Source organism: Ambystoma mexicanum, chromosome 1p, assembly GCF_040938575.1.
Source record: "Ambystoma mexicanum isolate Mex_15411 chromosome 1p, UKY_AmexF1_1, whole genome shotgun sequence".
Classification (NCBI taxonomy): Eukaryota; Metazoa; Chordata; class Amphibia; order Caudata; family Ambystomatidae; genus Ambystoma; species Ambystoma mexicanum.
This window is the reverse complement of record NC_090921.1, coordinates 90110402-90125190: the sequence shown is the minus strand read 5'-3', so window position 1 is coordinate 90125190 and position 14789 is coordinate 90110402. Positions and strand designations below refer to the sequence as shown.

At 46.3% G+C, this 14789-nt stretch overlaps 1 protein-coding gene across 1 annotated transcript in view; it reads left to right on the top strand.

Annotated features, from left to right (window-relative positions):
* The first annotated feature begins 1161 nt into the window (after positions 1–1161).
* RNF167 (ring finger protein 167) overlaps positions 1162–14789 on the top strand; it is a 548009-nt gene continuing 534381 nt past the window's right edge. Inside the window, exon 1 of the mRNA XM_069643794.1 lies at positions 1162–1381. The gene's annotated coding sequence lies outside the window, so the exon portion shown is untranslated. The remainder of the gene's footprint in view (positions 1382–14789) is intronic.

Genomic DNA, 14789 nt, shown 5'->3' with positions numbered 1-14789 from the left:
CCATCCGCGGAAGCAGGAGATGACCAAGAGCAGCGAGGTTCGGCCGACGACCCCTATCATCCAGAGGGAGACATTCCAGAGATACAGCACCATGGTGAACCTTCAGGCATGATCCTCCCGCCCCTATCCGGGGAATCACAGAGAGAAGCAACACAAGGAGAACTTGATCCACCCGAACTTCCCCACGCAACTTCTCAAGCCCCAGCTTCCACCTCCGACCAAGGCAGACCACAGCGGGAGAGAAGGAAGCCCAACAGGTTTTTAGACTTTGTCATGCACTAAGCATCCATCCTTTTCTCACCAAAGGAGGTGTGTGGAGACTGCATCGCGAGATCGTGGGAAGGCGATCTCGCGAGAACAAGGAACGAGAAGCAAGCGCGGAACGCGCCAGCTGGCAGAACTCGGAGGGCAGCGTTGTGAATGCACTGCCCCAGCGCTCCTCCTGCATCCTGGGAGTTCGAGTGGCCCAAGGCCCCTAAAGTGAGGACACAACTCCCAGAGCGTAATACCGTGGCTGAGGGCAGCCACCTGGGTGCTCTGATAAGAGTGACTGTGTGCATCCCATGCACATAGAGCATAGAGATTCAACTGTATGCATTGTACAGAAGTTATTGAGAGTACAGTTTCACCCTCACCCCAGGACATTATCTACCCAAGTTAATCAGTTCATAAGATGTCAAAATAAACACCACCTGTGTCCTGTCCTTATTCGGGCCACCACACCCTTCTTGGGGCATCCTCCAATTAATCTAATTACTTAGTGGGCGGCAGTGGAGTGGTAGCCACTGAAGGGGTATCCAGATAGGAACAGACGGCGCTGACTAGCAGGGCCACGTGGTAGGCACGGAGCACCTTAGTTTAGTTCTGTGCACGGAGGGGAGAGCTCAGAGCAGAGAGGCAGTGTCATGGCTGTCGTAATAAGGCGGGCTGAAGGCAGCTGTGAGCAGCGATTTTGGGGAGCTGCCTTTTGGCTCCCCCTTGGCACCATGCGATGCAACCATCGACGCTGTCTGAAAATCCTATCCTACTTATTACTTACTGAGCATGCGCAGACACACCACGCATGCTCAGTCTGTAGGGATAGGATTTTCTGACACCAGGCAAAAAATGACGTTACGCCAGCGCACGCAAGAGGCACGCGCACGCCCGAGCCGGAAGTGTTCGGCATAGCGCCTGGAATGTGTTCATGAGATCTGATGAGAGTACGGACACTCCGGGAGGGAAGGGGCGTGCCCGTCAGCTGCTTAGGCCCCGCCCATCTACAGCCGCCATTGCTGTTTGGCTCCATATTGTAAACAGTGTGGCCCTGACTCGTGACTGGGAAGTGCAGCGAGTGGGAGACCCCTGGGATTTGGAGAGGGGAGCGGCGGTTCGGAGGGAGGTGAGTGACCTCTGCGGCAGACATGCGAAGGAACGTGGGGGAAATCTGTCTTTAGAAAAATCTTGCCCTGGTGCTGGAAAAGACTACAAGTCCCAGAATGCATTTGGTTGTGAGGAGCCTTGTGCCCACGGGTTGATACACGTGTATTGCCGAACACAACAGTGCACAGGGTGATATGCTGCGTGTCCAGTGATCTCTGGTGGAAGGCATTTGAAGTTCAATAGCTGGTGACTTTTTTTGTAAATAACATAATGTGCATATTCTGAAGGAATGCAAAAGTGAGCTACGGGGTTCTACTGCTGCATCCTGTAGGAATGTCTGTCATCTTGCGCCAAGCGTGAATCCCTCTAAGCTGGCATCGCACACCGACTGGGCTTGCTGCTCGTTCCATTTGTCTCCACACTAACCCTAATGTTAAAACACACGTATACTCAGTGGGACCAGCCTCTGGGGTGATGCTTCTGCGGGGAAAGTCTAATTTTGTGTAAATGCTTCACGTTCACGCCTTGTGTAAAATGATCCCTCTCCTGCAATTCTCAGTGCACTTGCGGGCACCCGCGGGCAGGAGAAATCCTAGATAGAGGGAGCCCTTTTTGGAGACCCATGAGTTTATCAGCTCAATTCTCTTTGCTTTAACGTTAATCTGGCTGCCACCGAACAGCATGTAACTAATCGGTTTGTGAAATTGCCAGATATCATATAGCCTCGTATGCTATAACTTTTAATAGAACATGCTGCGTTGCTGTGATGCGCTCTGCCTAGAGCAGTGGTGGGAGCGGAAAAAAGGAAATAGTGGTACTCCAAAAAGGAGGGAGTAGGATGGCCAGGGAGGGGCGAGGGGTTGGGTTTGGGGGAGTGCTGAACAGGGAGGCAGGGATTTTAATCCTCTCTGCAGATTTCACCACATACCTTTCGAGCTTTACTTATTAGTCAGTACAAATAGTTTGGATTTCAAGGCCTACAGTAATGTCTTATACAGTTTACTTACAAAATACATATATTGCATACTAAAGCCACATGACAACATGTAAATCCTTATGGCAACATGTTAAGACAAAAGAATATCATTGTGGCTTTAATTGTCACATCCCGAATGGTAAACTATAAATCCCAGAATGCAACGTAATGCCAACGTGAAAAATCTATTTAATCCCACTATACTTTCAGTGATTTAAGACGTAATAAACTCAGATAAACAGATTATTTGCAACAAACCTCCAGCTCAGTGTTATTCATGATGTTGATTAGTGACACAAAGCAGCTTTATTTTTTTGCATGTCAAATAGTCGACTTCACAGATCTAAATCAATCTTTAAATGGGCGCATTGTGTTGCTTACTAACTATTGCAGATTTGCAAGGTAACTGGTGCTTTGCGAGCTCTTTGAGTTGGAAATGGCCATCATGCATATGAAAGGCTCTGCCTGCTACTGATAAAAGAAATGCGTATGCGCCCGGAGTACCTCAAGGACACTGTGTGTCTTGCTAGCTGTGACCTGGGAAACTGGCAGTACCTGAATGTCCAGCCTGAGCCGATTCTGTAACTGCCCCAGGAGAAAGACAAAGCACCCAAAGCGTTTCTTGAGCCTTTGAACTAAAGGTATGCTCTAAAAATTCAAATAACTAGGGGTACGGCGTACCAATGATTTACATTACACGTCTATCTCTGATCTAGAGTAGGATACAACATTGAAGTCACAACTGCCTCCTCGCAAACCAGGGCCCTTTGGGAACACATTCTCCATGCAGTTGTTCTGGCTGTTCATTCGGCCAACAGTTAGGAGAACATACACAACACCCTACGCTTCAATGTTCGATTGATGGCTACTTATTTTCCTGCTTTATCAGAATGAGCTTGCATGATAAAAACTGCTATGCTTTTTGATTAGCTTGCCACCCCCTAACCCCACCCAGTTTTTTGTTGTTGATGATGTGTAGTTGTAGGGGACGCTTCCTGGAGTGGAGCATTTGCAAGTCTTTCACAAGCAAAATAGCCACATCAGTGCTTTTGTCCCATGGCCTGCATAAGAGTGATGTGAATGTAACGGGGGAGTTTGATCTCCGAAAGTTGAAGGTCAAGACTTGCAATCCGGCCATATCATGGTGCAACATTTCAAATGATGCTCAACTGGGTAGGCTCGGAAGCCCCTCGGCACTATCTGTGAATGGAGGTAATGCAGCCAACCGAACACATAATTGTGTGCATTTAGTGAATTAAAAGATGTTTAGTTGAAGCAGGGACTCCAGCCACCATGTGTGATCTTGAGCAAATCAATGGCTCCAGACTTCTCAGTGGATGGGGTGCCACGCGCTTCCCCCACCAGAGGGGCAGCTTGCCTGAATAACTCCTACTTGACACACCCAGAGATCAGAAATGTGTCTTTGACACTTTTAGTTACTCGTGTTATCCTTCTTGGAGTGCAACATGCTAAGTGGTCGCGAGATAAGCTCTTTCTGCTGAGAGATCGAGTCCCAGCCCAGAAGATCAGTGCCTTTTACTAAACTAAATGTGTTGAGTGCTCGCCGACCCCTTTAGCTTTTGTCTTTTTATTCAAAGACCGCAATAATAAAGTTTCCACATTTTGTATTCATGGTTAAAAACAATAGAAGCTCAAACAATTGTTTTTTTCTGAAATACTTTTGCCCATATCGCCAAGATGTGCTTTCACTCTGTCCATGTCCTACAATTGAAAAATTGTTGCTGCTTCCTTTAACCTTTTATGTTTGCACCGTCTGACCAAATTCATGAAAGTGAGAGATATAGAAACGTGTCGGACGGAAAGAGAAGCATTAATATTGAATGTTGCGTTAATGTGCTACTAACTGCACTCCAATTATTTACCAATTGCATTGTGCTCCTATTATATATTAAAATCTTATATTTAAATCTATGCCCGTCGGACCAATTGAGGCGCTTTATACTACTCTTACGCTTCAATTATTTACCAGTTCTGACAGCCCGTGGCGCATCAATGGGCCTGCCTACCACAGCTAGATACTGCAGAATATGTGAGTCTATATCTACGCCGGAGACGGCATGTCACGTACTAACAAAATGCAGTAGGCTAAAAACGAGGCATATGAAATATCTGAAGGAATTTGTCCATGACAATGATCAAATCACACACCCAGATTTTTGGAATCAATGTACCAATTCCCTAAACCCTAAACTGCACCTAGCACTTTTCCAGGTGTGGCGTGAGGCTACTACATATTTGAAAGCAAGCACAAGGGTGGCCATCCATATGCATAAGGGGTTTTACCTTTAGCAAATAGTCTTATAATATTTATTTAAAACTTTATTATGGATCTGATCTGTATAATCGTTTATTTTCTGCCTCAATTGAACGATCGATCTGTGATGAATTTTATAGTGCCTATAATGATTTCTTTTCGTATATCTCAACTTATTTTACAGTTTAAGTGTTCAATGTAATTTATGTGTAAAGTTTTTACATTTTGTATAAAACTGTATCACATTAATAATAAATAAATTGTGCTCCTATTAAACCTTCTAGGTCGCCTCTTGCTCCTTGCATCCCAGATACTGACCAATTGCATTGTGCTCCGATTGAGCCTTCTGTCGACTCTTGCTCCTTGCATCCCAGATACTGACCAATTGCATTGTGCTCCTATTGAACCTTCTATGTGGGCTCTTGCTCCAGGCAGTCCAATCGTATTGCGCTCCCATTGAGCCTGCTCTTCCTTGCAATCCAGCTAGTGCCCAACTACATCACGCTCCTACAGAGACCATTATGTTGCACCCTGGTCCATGCATTTCAACTACTGCCCAGTTATATTGTGCTCTCTCAGAGACCAATATATTGCTAGATCTAAGCATTCCAGCTGCACTGCCCTCCTATTGAGCCCTCTGTGCTGCCCACTGTTCCCTGCTCTTCAATTACTGCCCAATTGTACAGCGCACCCATTGAGCCTCTGGGGCTGCCTGTTGCCCCATACTCTACAATGTCCAATTGCTCACCCAGTAACCGAAAACACTATAGATGACAGCACGCATCCAATGATCACTTCTCCCTTGACTAATGCCAACTCCACACCGACCACCACTACCGATGACGCAACCATCAAGGGCAGACTTATCAACGCAAAGTCGCTACTAACCCATGCCCTCGATATCTCCGACCTTATCACCGCCAACAAACTTGACCTACTCAGTCACAGAAACATGGTTAAATGCAGCAGCAGGCCCAGCACTATCTCTAGCTATCCCTGAGGGATTCACAATATACAGGAAAAGCAGAACTTCAGCCAAAGGAGGAGGGGTTGCCCTGATTGCCAAATCCTCCCTATCTTTGGGAGAAATACCATTCCTCTCAGTGGAACTACTCTCACTAAAACTCTCTCTTCCCAACAACACTACCACCACTATGCATATCCAATACAGACCACCAGACCCACTCCAATCTTTCGACGCGGATATAGCCCACCTCCTATCTAGGGATACCAAACCTTCAACCAGAATTATCATCATAGACGATTTCAACATTGGCCTCCACAATTGCCTAGATCCAAGTGCTACTGTCATACCGAACACTATCGCTGCACAAGGACTTCCCAACCTATCGAACTGCCCAGCCATGAAAAAGGACGAAGCTTAGACTGGCTTGCAGACTTCAATATGTCAACCAGCATCACAGCCAACTCCCCTTGCCCGTGGTCAGACCACAATGTCATCACATTCACTTTAAAAAAACAAACCACGCCCAAAACGACTCCACATTTGGCCCCAGCATCTCTCGCAAAGAACACTCGCAATATGAAACGCACCAACCTGCTCTCATTGTTAGGCCCTATCATGGAATACACTCACTCATCTGCCAATCCAACTGACATGGTAGATCTATACAACACCGCCATCGATAAAATCGTCCCACTCAAACTCTGCAAACCTAAACCAAAAGCTCACTTCAATTCCTGGTTCTCACATAACCTGAATGATCTTAGAACCAACAAACGGGCCGCCTCCTCATCAGTTCAAATTCAGACCAGTCCCACCACTGACGTCCTTGCTAGCCTAAAACCTTCAGGCGTCGAGATGACATCTGCCCTGCCCCTTGCATCAAAGACTGTGTTATAGAAGTGGCCTCTTTTATCACCTCTCATCAACAGCTCCTTTGCACAAAGCACTGTCCCGAAGAACCTAAAGGAAGCCTGGGTCCTCACACTTCTAAAAATAACATCTCTCACCCCGAACACCTCTACCACTTCCTCCCTATTACCACGGTCCCTTTCCTTCTGAAAATCCTAGACCGTGCTGCCTTTGTTCAAATCCAAGAACATCTTGAAGCGAACAACCTCTTAAGACTCCGCCAATTAGGCTTTCAACCCAGACATGGCTCAGAAACTGCGCTCCTTGACCTTAAAAACCAAATGGACACCATAATCGATAATGAGAACATAGCCATCCTACTGCTATTAGATCTCTCTGCAGCCTTTTACTTGGTGAACTACAAAATCTTGTGTCCTCACCTAGCCAGAGCTGCCCAATTCTCATCAAGTGCTATTTCTTGGATTGAATCCTTTCTCTCAGAACGAACAATGAGAGTATTCTCCAATATAGAGAACGCTGCCCCTACCCCAGTCCTCTATGGTGTACCCCAGGGATCTTGAATGTCACCAACGTTGTACAACATATTTACCACGCCTCTGTCCGACCGACTAGACAAACTTGCAATATCATACACGAACTATGCAGATGACACGCAGATCCTACTGCACCTTTCAGAAGACTGACAAAGACTCCATCCTACTCGACAATCTCTATCAAATGATCCAATCCTGGAAGGCCCAACATGAACTTTGTCTAAACGACGACAAAACAGAGTTACTACTGGTGGGCTCTCAAACAAGCCTAAAAAAACTCGACCCCAGATATAAATTATTCGCAATTGATGGGAACAATATCACTGTCTCAAAAGAAGTGAACACCTTGGGTGTATACCTTGACTCCTCATTAACTCTAACCAGACAAATCAACGCAACTATCTCATCTGCAGCCTACACAGGCAAACTTATTAACGCATGCAGTCCATACCTCTCGCCTTACAGCTGTCTGTCCTTAGCCAGAGCACTCATTCTGCTGAAACACGACTATTGCAATGTCTTGCTAGCTGGCACCTTGACCACTAGCAACAAAAAACTACAAATCACACAAACCAATGCCCTCCTTAAACATCCCTAGAAGAGAGCATATATCTGAAGGAAGACGTAATGCACGGTGGCTGTCGGTCCAGGACAGAATCGGATTTAACACTAGCAATCGCCCATAAATGTCTAACCAACACTGCACATAAATATCTCTCCAATCTGTTCACCCCTACACAAACCATCAAGCCTCTTCGAGCTTCATCAACTCACTTGTTCACAGTGCCCAAATTCAAAAAAACTTAAGCTGGAGGTCGCAGTTTCCCAGTTGTCGATGCAAAATGCTGGAACGCTCTACTGCTAGCCATCAGATCTGATCCTTCCCACTCCTCATTCTGCAGAAAACTGAAAAAATGGCCCCTCTCAGCAAACCCATAGTACACACACCTCCCCTATACACTGCTAAACGTATACCTAGCCTAACAAATGTACCAAGAATCGAAGGCTTGTAGCCCTCACATTGTAAATGTGCAAACTGTATTTTTTGTATATATCGTAAATTCTGCAAAGATGCATCTGTCTTTGGATACCTGTACTACATGTTGCCTGTGGTGACAACTGCAAATGTTGTTTTACCCTGTATATCCAGCGCCCAGATACCTACGGGTTAGGCGTGCTGTATAAATGCCAAATAAATAATCATCATTCCCAGAACTGTAAAACTCCACTGCAAATTTAGTACATTTGTGAGCACTGACATACATCTAATATGATCAATAAGTTAACTGGCCCTGAAATGCAGTCTCTCTACACTACCAGGACTCTTTCGAGGAGATGAGGAAATTACCATCTCTTGCGCTTGGCGTTTCCATGGCGTTTCCATGTCCGGAGCTGGGCTATCTCCAGCAGGTGGATTTCTTCTTCCTTCTTCCGGAGAAATCTGCACATTGAAAGGGGACTCCCAATTGGAGAGGATTCCCTCCATTTGTAGATTGAATCTCTTGCTGCCTGATCTTTGTGGCTTGCGAGGGTGTGCTTGCATGGGCACGGGTGGTCTCTTTTGGGGATCTGTTAGCTTTTCGTTTGAATGAAGAGATTGTGTTGGTGCCTTCCTTTGCTGCTGCGGGACAGGTTCTCCATGAGCTGAACCTGTGGAGAGTGTGCAAAATTGTATCTAGTGTACACAACAATGTCACTGCTTCAGGTAGCATTTTATGACTTGCAGGCTCTCCTCTGCAGGAAAGGTGTCAATTGCTTATTGGATGGTGCCCTGCATTCAGGGATGCTACTCTGTGAATGCCATACACGGCTGTCTGGAATGCATGGCCATGTCACCAAAGCACCGTTAACATCTGTGGTTTTCCTCACCTTCCCCCAGAAGTGCAACGTCTCCAGAGCCCTGGTTCTCTCTAGGCTCGACTACTGCAACAGCCTCTTCCTCAACCTGCCTCTTTCCACCTTTCGCCCCTTCAACTAATCCAGAATAGGACTACAAGACGTATTTATCCTTGGGCCCCAAGCCCACGGACCGCATCTCTCCAGCCCTAAATCTCTCGACCAGCTCCTGGTGTCAGCAAGGATCAAATTGCATCATCCACAAGGCTGTCTGGGGCCTGGGGCCTCTTTACATCCAGCTTTTCCTCCCTAAATACCTCCTGGTCAGAGTCCTTCGGTCTTCTGGCTCCAGCTCTCTGTGGATCAAGCGATTTCTCCAAGCGGAGAGTAGGAGGTAGATCCCTTTCCTCGGCTGGCTCCTCCCTCTGGAACAGCCTCTCTCCTCCCACCCCCTCAGGCTTGAGCCAGATCGTTTTAAGTTCCCGAAACTTCTCAAGACTTTCCTTTTCCTTCCCTCTCCATCTGTGACTGGGCTTGGTCCCATCCCGAGTCCTACATGGGCCAGACCACCCCTACCAGTCCCTCCAGCATACCATTTCAACACTTGCCCTCGGGCTCCCTTTCCCGGACTAGCCGAACTGGTCCTCCCTGTCCACCACACTCGCACCCCACCCTTGGAGACACTCCACCCCTACCCTTCTCCATCAACCCTCTCTTTGCACTTACCGGTAGAATTGTCACAAGGCCAATATAACTGTTTTTTGTTTTTTTACTTTTTGATTCCAATATTCACCTCCCCTCCGCCTCCCCATCATCTTGTCCTATGGCGCCTGGAAACACATGTGTATAGGTGCCATACAAATGTCCAATAAACAATTGGCATAGGCTCCTGTAAACATGTTAGGCAACCATTATATATTAAATGTGAGCTCAAGTCGATTAAGCAGTGCTTATGAGGCTGGTTGGTTGCGTTTGTGTGTCCGGTGCTGTTTCCTCCCTCTTTCAAGGTTTTCTGTGGTCATTTCTGTTTAGGTGGCCTGTGCATGTGGGGTGAAGGCGGTGTTGTGTAGCAAGGATCCTTTTAGATTGGTCACCTCTCTGCAGTTACTTTGACCCCTGTCTTCGAAGCAGGTGGAAAGATACTTGGATTGCTGGCATAGTTCTAAATGGGCAGTATCTCCATGCTGGGAGGAAGGATAGCTTAGGGGCAACACATTTGTCCTGGAAGCAAGAGAACACCGTCCAACACCGGTTCGAACCCTGAACCCGTGCTTAGAAACCGCTTGTTGGTACTAAGTGGGATATAAAGGAACAATTATAATAATAATAACAAGTGCAGAGCTTGGCCACAAGTCACTGACTTGCCGCTTGCTCAATCTCTGCTTTAATGGAACTCCTGAAAAAGGAAGGGCGCAGCGCTGTTTCATGTTTGAGCAGCTGCAGGTGAAGCTTCCGCCATTCAGCGACGGCAAGATCTTGAGTGTTTGCAGCCCAAGGTCCTCTAACAAACTCATGAAGAATCAAAGTCCCACATCTCGAATGCTTCCTGGACTCATGGGTCCTGGATCCATGGTAGAACCGGGAATTTTCAATGCCCCACAGATCTAGTCAATAATGAAGTAAAGTTTATTCTGTTCCCCAGGCTAAGCTTCCCACACAAGTCACAAGTAGTACTATGAATTCCTAATCTGTGGAGCAGCCTATTCCAACAATACTAGCATTAGCTTAACCATAATGTGTCCTGCAAAGAGCAGCCTTTCCAAAACACGGCGCATGACCTCATTGCTCAAAGGCTTAAGACTGAGTTAAAGGGATCGTGTCTTCTTAGCATGGGGCCTCCTTTCTTGAATTGAAGGGTCAAGCACTATGTCACATCAAGGAACTCTTTCACCGATGACCTTGAAACTTTGCACTCCCACCAATTCGCTTCTCCTCCATACCAGCCTTTTCCTGCCGTTTACCCTTTCTTTTAACCCTTCCCGAAAATGTTCCTGTATTTTCAAACCTATTTCAATTGCCAAAAACACTTGCCAAAACAGCTTATCAATACCACATTTCATTTTATTTTGTATTTCTTTTTCTTGTAAAGTCCACCTTACTCAACACAAATAAGAATGGATCTTGGCTATGCTTTCTCTCTTTTCGCAGACATCTTATGGAACAGCCCACTTTCTCCCTAGTCTCGCTGACAGCAGTACGTTATATTTCGCAGCCATATTTGTGCTCATGGTGGCTGATCGCTGTATACTATAATATCGCAGTGCTGTAGGGCCTAGGAGTTGGAATGTATTTGTATTTTATTGAATTTATATAGCGTTTTAATCCAAAATGCTTTGAGGAACAAGCAAGATACGACAAGCATTAGATAAGAAATTGAATCATACTAGAAAACAGTACAAGAAACAATTTACATTATAGATGAGGATTGGTGAGAGAGAAGAGGAAATAAGAGGTATGAGTAGTGGTAAAAGAGGAGGCAAGCAGTGAAAGGGAGAAGAATGGAGGAGATGAGAACTAGAGATGCTGGAAGAAGGGTATAAGGGAGTAGAGTGGAAGGGTTAGAGAGGTGAGTGGAAGAGATGAGATTTTAGAGAGGTGCGGAAGGTTGTCCCCGTGGGATGTTGGGGAAGTTGGTGTAAACCCACAACAGGGTTCTATATTTCTTTTCTGTATGATATTTCCGTGTCTTATGTGCAATTCTTTGACACTTACACCCTTGCTTGTGTAGATTTAAGCAACCCTGTTTTACATAGTTGTTTGCGTCTGCTCTATAAAGGTTGGCTTTATTGCTGAAACTTGTTTAAAGGAGCTGTCGGGAATACCCTAACATATGGCGCTATAGCTCAATTCCAGAAGACCAAATCCTCCCTGAGCACCAGTAGCAACTTTGTTAAGGTCCTTCCTACCATGTACCCTCTTCCTCTTCCCAGCACATTCTGTATGATGGGCTCCAAGCCAGGAACTCATTCTAAAAAGTGTTTTCATTTTGAAACCCTGCATTGTTGGCCGTGGGTGGTATAAGACTCTTGCCCTTACCCACACTCCTGCTTATTCTACTCCCAGGCAGTAAATACTGAGGAATCCTTCTGGGCTGGCCTACTTGTTTGCTAGGTTTTCCCCCACTATTGGGCTTTGAGGGCAGGTCATCTATGCTTCGGAATGGATCGCCCCTGATACCTGCTGGGTTCGGGCTATGTTGGAAGTCACCCTTCGGGAACTCCAGAAAGTAGGCAGGTCCCCGGGTGTGGAAAAACCAGAGCTCAGGAGCACACTGAGGATTCTTCTAGTCCTAAGAAAGGATCCAGCAAGAGAGAGTCTGCTGAAAAGAAAATGGAATTCAAATGTTCCCCGCCCCCTCAAAGGGACATTAAAAAAATGATGAGAGAAATGTTTCAAGAACGCAAACTCCTCTTTATCCTCCTTTTCTTCATCTTAATTAGCTTACTCCTCCTCGTCAGTGCTTTGTCTCTGAGTATGAGGCTGTGGAAAGATATCCGGTTTATGGCGAAATCACAGAATCTCTTCTCCCAGGAACAGTGGAGGCCGATGTCATCCTAGCCAGGGTGTGGAGGTGGGACCATGACCAAGGGAATCATGGCTCTTCTACTGTGCTATAAAAGGCGTTCTGGGTTTTGTTGCTCCAAGGGATATCCTGAGAGGGCCGCCAGGCCCTGCTTGCCAGATGCTCCTGTCACTTGCTTTTCACAAACTCCAAAATGGGAATACCTCTGGGGCAGTAGTACTGGCATTACTGATGCCTGCACTTGGCCTTTTATAAACTGAGGAAGTGAGGCGCTATGGTAATCTAGGTAGATGCTTCCTCCAGAATGAATGTGCACAGTAAGGTATCGTGTGGCCTTCTTTAGCTGTTTTCCTGGACCCAGCCTTTCCCTCCTCCCATCACAGAGCATGCTGGGCTGCCGGTGACTTGTACACCCATCCTGCACTCATTGGGACATGCTCCGCTGCTTAGGTCTTACGGGGTGCCAAGGTTGCTTTCAAGCAGGTACGTAGCTCTGTAAGCGAGTAAGGCGCATGGTTCCGCAAAGCTTGGGTATACCTCTTGGCCTAACAGTCAGGAGATAGCCAAGCCCTGCTGGACTCTTGCTTTATTTTTACCCTCCCCATGCTGTGGCTTCTAAGGAGCAAGGTGCATGATTCTTGTTAACAGTGGCTGGGGTTGCCCTCATCCCTTGCAATCAGGGTTTTGTGTGCACACGCAGCTGCATCAGGTTATGAAGCCGCTGCTCGCTGCGGCGGGCCCTCGTACACTGAGTGGTATCTTGAGCTCTAGGATGGGCACTGCTGGGTAACCTCCCATATAGATGGAGCATGATAGTCAGACTCTAGTCTTTACCTGGAACATCACTGTCGTGAGGCTGCCCTAATTACGCACTATCCTCGTGGATTTAGTGCCACAAACTCAGTGATTTACTAAGAACATGATTTTACAGGGAAGGTCACACCCAGTTACCTCATTCTCTCCCAAGACTCGGGAGCGAGAGAGGGTGGGTTCTATGGCAACTCTTGCCCTCTCCCCCCTGCATGCAACAAGATGGCACTCTGTGGGATCTTGGGAACATCTGTCTGGATTGGATCCGGTAGACATTCACATTGTATGATGGCATATGTTACCTCTAGTTGATACTTGCTCTGTGCTTCCAATGCTGCCCAGTGAGCACCTGGAAGGGATTTCCAACTATTTAGCTAATGTGGGTTCGCCATTATCTGTCTAGGTTTGCAATAAATGGGAGAACCAAGTTCTACCGAGACATCTACAAGGTCAAATAACCTGTTCTCTTTCCCAGCATCTTTGTCGTCTCTTTCAGCTCCTTCATACTATTCAGTTTCCTAAAGCTCCTGATCCGCCTCCTCTCTCTTCCTCTGACATTGCTATTTCACATCTAAAGTTGCCACTCTTCGTTCCTCCTTATTTCTCCTACTTCCCTTTCTCCCTTACTTCCTATAGGTCCACCTTCACATACCTTATCTTCCATCTCACTCCACTCTGACACCTCTGCATTACTCACTTTTTCTCATCCAACTGCATCTGATCCCCTTCCCTCTCCTCTCATTCCCCAGGTCTATCTCAATCTTCTTCCTTGTCTTACTTCACTCATTCTTCTTTTTCCAATTCCTCTTTCCCATCTCTGTTTAAGCATGTGCCTATTCTTCCGATCTTAAAAAAGCCATCTGTAGATCTTTCTGTTACTGTCAACTTCTGCCCTATCTAACTTCTTCCATTTCTTTCTAAACTCCTAGAGCGTGCTGCCTATGCTCAGCTTTCTACTTACCTGAATCTTCTCTCCTACCACCTCTCCAATCTGGGTGTGACCTTCTCACCCTACAGAGACTGGCCTCGTACACGTCTCTAAGACTCTTCTTTCTACTTGTTAATCTAAACTTTCTTCTATTCTTAGTCTATATATTTCTGCTGCCTTTGATACTGTTGCTCCTTATTTCTTCTCTGTCCTCTCTTTGGATTTCTGATTCTCTTTTTCAATTGTTTCGTTGTTATCTTTCCCAGTGATCCTAATCGGTGGACCGGACACACCTCCTCACTGCTTCCTCTTCTTTACGGTGTTCCTCAAGGGTCTGTTCTTGGGCCTCTCCTTTTCTCTGTATACTGCTCCTCTTTCTGCTCTCATTTCCTCCTTTTGATCTTACTTTTCATCTATATGCAGATGATACTGATACCTTTTTTCTTTTTCCTCTTTTGATGCCGCCTTACAGCCCACTGTCTCTGGCTTTCTGCTGTCCAAAATTGGAGGTCCTCTCATTTTCTTCACCTCAATCCTTCAAAGACTGAGGTTTTATTCTTCTGTGCGTCAACTATCTCTTCTACCCACCCCCTTCCCTCCTTCCAACTCTTCCTCCCTGCCTCTCTTTTCTCTCCTTCCCTTCTGCCATTTCTTTCTTCTGCGCATAATCTGGGCATCATCTTCGACCCCTTGCTTTCTTTTTCTTTGC